Raw genomic sequence first — 10,569 nt, 5'->3', positions numbered from 1 at the left:
GCCCAGGCTTATTAGATTGGCCAGTCCTGCACGAGCCTGCAAACGAAGTGCGGTGGTCGCAGAAAGTGACTGGCCAGGTTGTGACTGCAGCCTTACCGGGAGCCACCATGAGCCTCCCTTTGCATCAGCCAGGTCAGCACAGACCTGTGGATAGGCAGAGGCCTTCACTAGCTGTTTTTCTCTACAGTTATATATATAAAACATCCTGGAATCCACCATGATTGGACAGTTGGACCCAAGTGGGAAGTTAATCATCAAAGCTCAACTTGGGAAGGATGTCCAATGAATTCCCATTCATAATTGACATATTACTGGTGATGAATTGGTGCTAATGGTGCAACAAATTTTCAGAGGAAAACTTTTGAGTAATGATGAAGTGACAATAGAGTATGAAAATGAAGATGGAGATCCTATCACAATTTATGATAGCTTTGTCCTTTCCTTCATAATTCTAGTAGGATACTAAAACTGATATTTTTTAATTGGCAACCCAGACACTTGGAATCAAGTCAGGTAAAATACCTTTGTCAAGAACTGATAGAGCTTCAAAATAAAGTGAACTGATTGTTGGATAGCTTGGAGCCACCTGGAGAGTCTGGACCTTCTACCAGTGTTCCTGAAAATAATGCTGTGAATGGTATAGAAGAAAAGCCTGATGCTTCTGATTTTTCTGGAAAACAGTTAACTCAGGTTATGGCAACAAGTATTTCAGCTTTTGATCTTTTGAAAAATTAAGATGAAATCAACAAAAACATCATGTCAGTTTTTGGCTTAATTGATGATCAGATTTCAGGGCTGCCCAGTGATGCTGTCCAAAATCATTCAGGCTTTCCTGATAGCATTGCATCCTCCACTTCGGCAGCTCACCCATCAGGAGTTCAGCCACAGCAGCTACTGCACACAAGAACGTAGACACAAGCAGGTCACACTGAAGGCCAGCCATACCAGCAGTACCAGCAGCAGGCTGGTTGTGGTGCACAGCCACCATAGGCTCCCCCTCAGCCACCTCACAGCATGATGTTCAGTATTCAGTCAGTTGCAGTGGGCAACCTTGGCAGTTCTAGGGTTGTGGCAACTTCCCAGGCACCAGCTCCTGCCAGTTCTGGTCAGCCCCACCAACTGCCTGCTCAGCTGCCACAGCAGTACCAGGTGAGCAACTACCCAAACATCTCAGCCTGCTAATTAGACTGTGGCCCCTGTCTGTCAACCTGGAATGACTGCGAGCCAATCTGGGGCCTATCAACTGAGACCAGGTTTTACTTCACCTCCCGGAAGTACTATGGTCCCTCCCCCAAGTGAGCCTAACCCTTATGCGCATGCCTACCCGTCCTCCCTTTGTTCAGGGCTATACCAGCCTGGATGTGGTTATTGATAAACAGACCCTGCTGTGCTGATGAGCAAAGCTGATTGCTATTTGCCTCCCAAAAGATTGCAGTACTATTTTATTTTAACTTGTATTGAACTTTAAAAGTTTTAAAAAGCAGGGCATCTTTTTATAATTGCTGCTGCTAATTGAAAGTATAAATGGGAGGAATAAAAACAAGACCTAAATGAAAGTTTTTCCTTCCCTGCTTGAAAATGTAGCAGCTTCCTAGTTGTCTTACATCTTCTAGCTTCTCTTGTCCAGAGGATATTAAAATGCTGGGTTCAGATATAACCATCATATTTGGTTTTTAATTTATAACTTGATGCACTTTCAACCAACAATTAGATATTATGTATAAATGTAACAATAGGTTAATAAAGATAATTGAATCCATTTAAAATAAAAGACAAAGTTCAGTGTTTCTCTTGGTTGAAATTTAACAGCCCAACAGGAGATAGCTTCATTGTGGTGGGTCGTAAGATGGCACCCACACACTGAGACATTCTGCTTGAAGACCAAAGGAAAGAAATTTGACAAAGATGTTTTTGAGATTGATCAGAATCTTTCGGAGCAAGACCATTATTTCTTGTGGCCAGTGTTGTAGGATGGAGGGTGAAATTCCTCCTGTGTTGCCTGCATCCCTTGTGAGCACTGGTTTATGTTCCAACTGCTCCGTCTGTGATCCAGCTCCCTACGAACGGTTTAGGAAAGCAGTGACAGCTCAGATGTTTGACCCCCTAGCACTCATTATGGGAGACCCAGAAGAAACTCTTGGCTCCTGGTTTTGTTCTGGTCCCAGTCCTGGCCCTTGTGAGCATTTGGGGAGTGAAACAGCAGATGGAAACTCTTTATAGCCTCTCCTTCTCTCTCTTTATAACTTTGATTTTCAAATAGATAAATAAATCTTTTTTTTCAAGCATTATTTCTCAGTGTGTGCCATAAAACATCAGTATTTTTTTTAAAGATTTATTCATTTTATTACAGTCAGATATACAGAGAGGAGGAGAGACAGACAGGAAGATCTTCTGTCCGATGATTCACCCCCCAAGTGAGCCGCAATGGGCCAGTACGCGCCGATCCGAAGCCGGGAACCAGGAACCTCTTCCAGGTCTCCCACGCAGGTGCAGGGTCCCAGTGCATTGGGCCGTCCTCAACTGCTTTCCCAGGCCACAAGCAGGGAGCTGGATGGGAAGTGGAGCTGCCGGGATTAGAACCGGCGCCCATATGGGATCCCGGGGCTTTCAAGGCGAGGACTTTAGCCGCTAGGCCACGCTGCCGGGCCCAACACATCAGTATTTTTAAAGCTCTAACAAATACTGGAAGAATCAATCTTTCTCCTACATATATTTAATTATAAGCTATTCCTCCATTTTCATTGTGATTTTTTAAATTAAATTATGAAACATATAAACTTCGGAGAAGAGTGAAATAGTTCAATATCCACTTACAACTTTTAACATATAAATTTAAATAAGGATAGGTATTCATGAATATATCATGGAAAATATGCTTGTAAATATTACTTTTTGGACTCAGATTTCATGTCTTCTTTTCACTCAGATTTTAGGAGAAATATGTCAATATTTTCCTCATTATGAACATTACTTTTTGAATTATCTAACAGTCATTGGAACACCTGCTCATTTGTTTGCAATAAAGCTCTCCTTAAACATGTAATGATCTGTCACAGTAAATTTTATTCCATTCAAGTGCTCATTTATGTAATGCTAGAATTTAGGAAAATACTAACAAATATACATGCATATTTGTTTAATTATATTTCTGAGATTTGTTCTGTTATACAAAATCATGTTTAAAAGTGCTTTTTAAAAAATAACAAATTGAATATGAGATGTAATCACAGAAACAATATAAATATTTAGTAAAGGCTTTTATTGAACTTTTTGTCATAACTTTTACTAATTAAATACCCAAACCAGTGTTGATTTGCCTAATGTGTCTTCCTTAAATAATAAATTACAATTTAAAATGTAGCAACTGCAAGAATATGAAAATTCTTTTCTGAAAAATAAGTTAAGGAAAACAGTATCTGATCTACATATTTATAAAACTTAGTGTGTGTTTGTGTGCATGTGCACATTTATGTAGAGCAAAATACTTATTTACATGCTAGAAACACCGTTTTGGCAATGGTGATATAGTGGATAGCTAGTACCATCAGAATTTTTTATAGGCCAGTACTGTGGAGTAGTAGGTTAACCCTCCACTTGTGTTACCAGCATCCCATGTTGGTGCTGATTCGAGACTGCACCATGTGACTTCTGATCCAGGTCCCTACTATTGGCATGAGAAGCAGCACAGGATGGCCCATGTCAGAGACCCAGAGGAAGATCCAGACTTCAGATTCCTGGCTTCACACTGGCCCAACTCTGGTCTCTTTGGGTGTTTGGGGAGTGAACTGGAGGATAGAAGATCTCTCTCTCTATTTCTCTTTGTCTCTCCTTCTCTCTCTCTGTAGATTTGCCTTTCAAATAAAAATAAATACATCTTAAAATGTTTTTTGCATGGATTTCTGTCAGCAGGTGTATGAGATAACTGGCTATGGCAAAAATCTTTATATACCTGTTTTTTGTACTTTCTTGGTCAGTTTTCTTTTTTTTTTTTTTTTTTGAGTCATATGATACAGCAATTCCACTCCAAGGCATATATCCAAGGAAAATGACAGTCTTTCAAGAGACATCGGTACTGCCATGTTTACTGAAGCACCATTTATAACAGTCAAGAAATGAAAAAAAAAGAGTCTTTTAGTTGATGAATGGGTAGGGAAAGTGTGATTTGTATGCACAATCGAATATTATTCAGTCATAAAAATATGAATCCCTGAGGCCCAGCACAGTAGCCTGGTGGCTAAGGTCTTTACCTTGCACGCCCTGGGAAACCATATGGATGCCGGTTTGTGTTCCGCAGGCCCCGCTTCCCATCCAGCTCCCTGCTTGTGGCCTGGGAAAGCAGTCAAGAATGGTCCAAGATCTTGAGACCCTGCATCCATGTGGGAGACCTGAAAGAAGCTCTGGGTTCCTGACTTCGGATCGGATCAGCTCAGCTCTTGCCGTTGTGGCTACTTGGGGAGTGAATCATTGGATGGAAGATCTTCCTGTCTGTCTCTCCTCCTCTCTGTATTCTGACTTTCCAATAGAAATAAATAAATCTTAAGAAAAAGGGTGAAATCTGTCTTTTTCTATAATATGGATAGAACTAGAGATCATTATGTTAAGTGAAATAAGCCAGGCACAAAAAGACAAATGCAACATGGTTTCACTCATATGAAAAGTCTAAAAACATTGATCTCATAGAAGCTGCAAGTAGAATAATTGTTCCCAAGTCTAGGGACTGTAGGGGTGGAGGGCAGGGTTGGTAAAGAGGGATAAATTAGTATTAAATTAGAAGTTCTTGTCTTCTGTTGCACAGTAGGATATCTATAGATAACATAAATGGGAGGAGAGTATTTTGAAAGCATTCACTATCAAGAGACAATAAACATTAGGGGAAATAGATGTATTTACATTGATTTGAATATTATACAACATGTATGTATCTTTTTTTAAAATTAATTAGTTTTTTTTGGAAAGACAGATATACAGAGAGGAGGAGAGACTGAGAGGAAGATCTTCCATCTGATGGTTCACTCCCCAAGTGACCGCAACGGCTGGAGCTGAGCCAATCCGAAGCCAGGAGCCAGGAGCTTCTTTTGGGTCTCCCATGCGGGTGCAGGTCCCAAGGCTTTGGGCCGTCCTCGACTGCTTTTCCAGGGCACAAGCAGGGAGCTGGATGGGAAACGGGGCCACCGAGATTAGAACCAGTGACCAGTGTTCAAGATGATGACTTTAACCACTATGCTATTTTGCCAGGCCCCATATATGTATCTTGACATCAAATGTTATCCCATGAATAAGTATATGGCCTCCCATAATACAAATAATTCCCATGTGTCAACTAAAACATATACAACTGAGTAATTTCTCCCATATTCAATACACTTAACTTAGAGATTTATAGGAGGAAAGACACTCCACCGAGGGTGGAATGGTGAGGGGTTGGCAATTAGGTCGCAAGAGAATCCCCGAAGAAGGTTAAGGGCTCAGCAATACAGGCCAACCCCATTTTACTATTGTTCTTCTCTCAGGAGTCTCCGCACTTATTACCCATCTTCACAAAAGGGTTAAAAATCATAATGCCGCTTGGGAATATTGAAGACAGAATATACTTCAGGCATGATTTGTTTCACAAAGATTAATCCAGGGCCGAAAAGGTTAAAAACCTTTTAGAAGGCCAATAGTCCCTTTGTGCCACTGTCCTGAGAAGCTCAGAGTTGGATCTGAACTGAGACAGCATCTTCATAATATGTTCTGTTTCTTTATTCTTCATCCCATTCCCAAGTCACTTCACATATTCCCATTATAGAGCTAGACACAGAATACCTAGATAAAGAAGCTGCATGGTCCCAATGGAATAAAACGGTATGATAATGGTTAGTCTCATTTCTGAATTGCATTTGAGTGCTGGGAAAGTGTATTGGCTAATGTTTCAGTCTTTTATTTGAGTTTATATCTGTGACAACAAATGTCTGTGGTTGAGGTTATACAATTCTCACTTCTTTCCATTTCCCCTCACTGGGGCAGACTTCCCCTTTATAGTCTTTCCAGTGATGGGAAAGAATCTGAACCCCCGCCCCCTTTTTCAACCAATAGGCTACCTCCTCTGAACTGGGTGGATGATAAAAGAGAGAATCAGGGTGTAAAGCAGAACTCTTCTCATCAGCACATGGCCTGTTCAGGAGACAGTTTCAGGCTGAAAATTGGGCACACCAGTGCAAAGCAACAGTAATAATACCTGATAATTGTATGATGCCTGTAACTTTTAAAGCATTTTTAGAAATGTATTTTTATTGAAAAGTTACATTTGAGCTGAACTGATCTGAAGCCAGGAGTCTGGAGCCTCCTTTGGATATTCCACGCAGGTGCAGGGAACCAAGGCTTTGGACTGTCTTTGACTGCTTTCCCAGGCTACAAGGAGGGAGCTGGATGGGAACTGGAACAGCCGGGATGTGAACCAGCACCCATATGGGTTCCCAGTGCATGCAAGGCGAGGACTTTAGCCACTAGGCTACCACGTTGGGCCTTACAACACTTTGCATTGTCCTAGCTTTAGATGTTCCAAAGGGATTCATGGGACAAATTTTGTTTTAAAGATTTATTTTATTTATTTGAAAGGCAAAGTTACAGAAATGAGAGAGAGAGAGAGAGAGAGAGAGAGAGAAAGAGAGAGAGAGAGAGAGAGCCTGTGCGTGAGAGAGAATACTGTTCTATTTGTCCCCAAACAGCTGTAATGACCAGGTTTGGGTAAGGATGACGCCAGCAGCTACGTCCTGGCCTCCCATGTGGATGGTGTGGGATTAAGTACTTGGACCATTCTCTGCTTTCTCAGATTTATCAGCAGGGAGCTACATCCAAAGAGGAGCAGGTGGGGCTTGAACCATCCATATGTGATACCGGCACTGGAGGCAATGACTTAATTTACTGCACCAGAATGCCTGTTCAGTGACAAATAGTAATGCTATAAAAAGAAAGTGGTTCCTTATTGAAATAGGGATAGAGGTGAGACTAATACCTTGATGTTTAGTAATTATGTACTTTGAACAGCTCTAGAGGTCATGTAATAGCTCGGTGGTTCCCAAATCTGGCTATCTAGCAAAATGGTCTGGGAATATTTAAAACATCGCAATTATTACCTGTCAACTCTAGAATGCTAATTCAGTAGGCCTGGGATAGAGTTCAGTGAATCTATAGCCTGCAGGGATAGCTTCATGGTTCTTCACAATTCTGATTAAACATTAGAATAACCTGGGAGACTTAAAAAATCCCCAGTTCACATATGGGAATCCAAACCAATTAATCTGAAACCTCTGATGATGGGACCCAGAACTGATCTGTGAATATCCCTAAGTGCCATTGCAGAACTGTGGCACGCCAAGTAATGAAAGGAAGTGGGATCAGGAACGAGAAAACCAGAATTTGAGTTCTGGCTCTGCCTCTCAAGTTTATCTTTCTGAACCTCAGGTTTTCATTTTGGAAGATGGTGAAAATAAGCAATACTTGTGTCTTGCTATGATGATTACATGAAGTAATGAGCATAGAATAACCACATTCCACACAGCCATCAGCTATTCCTGCCATTTCCTACTGAGCAACTTTAATAAAAATTTTGTTCCCTGCCCTACCCTGCCCCGCCAGATACTCTGTGTGAGTTCAAACTTTCCACCCTGAACCTTATGGAGTTAGCCTTCTAGAATGTGAACTAGAGCTCTATAAATTCCACTAATAAAACAATAATTTGGAAATAATTTGAGATTTGAGAGAGGCTTAAAAAATTCATTCATGGAAAATAAATTAAGAGATAACAGGACTTTCCATAAACTTTCTGAAAGCTCCCTTATTTGTCCTCCAGGCTTCCTTTCACTGTTGCTATTGGTATGTTCAGCTTTCTGAACTCTAGAGTTATCGCTGCTAGTTTGCAAAGGGTTTACTCAGAAGGGCCATTTTGTTTTCAGAATGCAGGAACACTTTAGCTATTACTATTCACCTTCCCCATTCCTCCATCTGGCTCTTCCAGTTCTCCTGAATGTGCCCCCAAGCACCTCTTGTTTGGTCCCATTCAGCAAATTAAGAAAGGTTCTAGTATGTGTTTCTTATTCAGAAAATGCTGAGTTCACCGTAACCTAGGCCCGCTGGAGAACAAATAAACCTGTACTATAAACACTCACTCCCTTGCCTAACAATTTGTACTGGTTAGAACAAAATCTTCTATTATTAGAAATGATAGTGTGAGGATCATTTCATAACCACAAACACAGCAAAAGCAATCATGAAATTATGGATGACTCATTGTCAAAAGAACACTTGAATCATCTTGATCAACCCCCTAGGTTGATGAAATGGGGAAACTTCTGCATCAAACCATTAGTCTTCTCTCTAATTGATGGTTATTGCCAGATTTGTCTTGACCACATCAGACCTATTTTTAAACCTTCATAATTCCTTTCTTGCTGAGTAACATATCGTTTTTGTGAATATTGTTCTCTTATTTTTATATATTTACTTGTTTCTTTCTTAAACTAAATAATGAGCAGAGGACATGTATTATAGACAATGAGTAGAGGGTACATGTTATTTCTTCCTTATCCTAGGTAAAATAATGTTTGGTATACAGTATGTTAAATACTATGCACCATAAATCCTATCTTTTTTTCCTAGTGAAGAGGGACTGTATCTAGCAAACAAACAAACAAACAAACAAAAAATCTGCTTTGTAGATCACTTTCTCTAGGATGCCAAGGATGATTGTTTTCATTTTATGTGTGTGTGTGAGATAGAGAGATAGCAAAGAGGGAAAGAGAAAGAGAGAGAGAGAAAGAGAAAATGGGAAGGAGTAGGGGAACAGGAAAGAAGAAAGGAGAGAAGAGTGAGGGACAGGGTGAGAGAAAGAATACTATGCATTAGATACTTTCTAGATTCTTTTTTTTTAAATTTTGTTTTATGACGCAGTTTCATAGGCTCTGGGATTCCCCCAACCCCTCTCCATGCCCTCCCCCATGTTGGATTCCTCCACATTGTTGCAATAGTACAGTTCATATCCAGTCATGATTCCTTCATTGCAAGCATGTACCATGCATAGAGTCCGTCCTCTCATTGTTCAGATAATTTCAACCATTTCCTTGGAAGGCCATCCCTGGCCTGAAAGTAGAGCGATACTTCCTAGATTCTAAGATGCTTAAAAAATGAATACAAGGGGCCCAGTGTGATAGCCTAGTGGCTAAAATCCTTGCCAAGCACACACTGGGATCCCATATGGGCCCTGGTTCATGTCCTGGCAGTCCTGTTTCCCAGGATGGAGTTTTCAGTAATTAAGAAAATTATCAGAGTAACTTTTGTGGTAAAGAGGAAGATGAAGCATCTGCTTATTTCTTTGTCTCTGCACACGTATTTGCTCTATCAGCTGTTGTCAACCATCTAATCAGCCCTTTTTCATATGGGAGGCATCAAAATTCAAACAGGTTAAGTTCCTTGCTGAAGATCTCATGACTAAAATGTGATTATGTTGGATTTAAAATATCATAGACTTCAAGACCCCCAATTTTCCTACTCTCCTAAAATTTTTTATATGTTATCACTTTTTAAAAAAGATTTATTTTATTTTTACTGGAAAATCAGATATACAAAGAGGAGGAGAGACAGACAGGAAGATCTTTGGTCTGTTGATTGACTCCTCAAGCAGCTGCAATGGCTGGAGCTGAGCCAATCTGAAGCCAGGAGCCCGGGGCCTCTTTTGGGTCTCCCACATGGGGGGGTCCCAAGGCTTTGGGCCATCCTCAACTGGTTTACCAGGCTACAAGGAGGGGGAGCTAGATGGGAAGCAGGGCTGCTGGATTTAGAACTGGTGCCCATATGGGATCCCGGCATGGGTAAGGTGAGGACTTTAGCTGCTAGGCCATTGCACTGGGCCCCATATGTTCTTACTTTTAACCCTCACAACCTTTGTTCCTATTTACCAATTTAAAAATTTGAAATTTGAGACATTGAATAATTGACTTAACTCATGCAACTCATAGGTTCCATATTGGTTTTACTCCAAAATGTCCATTCTTTCTGAAAACTATCATCCTTTATATTCTATGTGCATCTTGAAGAATGTGTCAGAGATCAAATGTATATGATATACCTGGTACATATAATATTTGCACATAGTATATTTAAAACATGATCACTATTATGATATCTTTTTTGGGTATATTGTGTATACTTTGCTGCAAATATTAAATGTGTATTTAATATGTAGTAAATATATTGCATATTTGATATTGTATATATTAAAAAGCATTTTAAGGGACTTGTTCCTTAAATAGAGGACTTAAAATGATTATTTTATTTATTAACATTTCTGAGTAAATCACATTGGGTACAATTTAGTATATTGCAAACATATTAAGGATGCTTCCAATATTCATATCAGCATTTCTTTGTTCAGGAGATATAAAGATTGGAGCAGTTGTGATTGAAGAAAACTAGTCATGATAGGGTTAAAATATATATTCAGTAGAAATACTAAAACTTACCCAAAATATAACTGACAACAAAAATTTCATAGCAGTTTAAGAAACTGACTTTGTAGTAAGTGATTTTGATCGC

General features: G+C 39.9%; 1 pseudogene; it reads left to right on the top strand.

The window, feature by feature from the left end:
* The first annotated feature begins 217 nt into the window (after window positions 1-217).
* On the top strand, window positions 218-1,372 carry LOC101517398 (protein TFG-like; annotated as a pseudogene).
* Window positions 1,373-10,569: the final 9,197 nt, after the last annotated feature.

Source organism: Ochotona princeps, chromosome 4, assembly GCF_030435755.1.
Source record: "Ochotona princeps isolate mOchPri1 chromosome 4, mOchPri1.hap1, whole genome shotgun sequence".
NCBI lineage: Eukaryota > Metazoa > Chordata > Mammalia > Lagomorpha > Ochotonidae > Ochotona > Ochotona princeps.
Note: the sequence above shows the minus strand (reverse complement) of the source record. Positions and strands in the feature narration are given on the sequence as shown.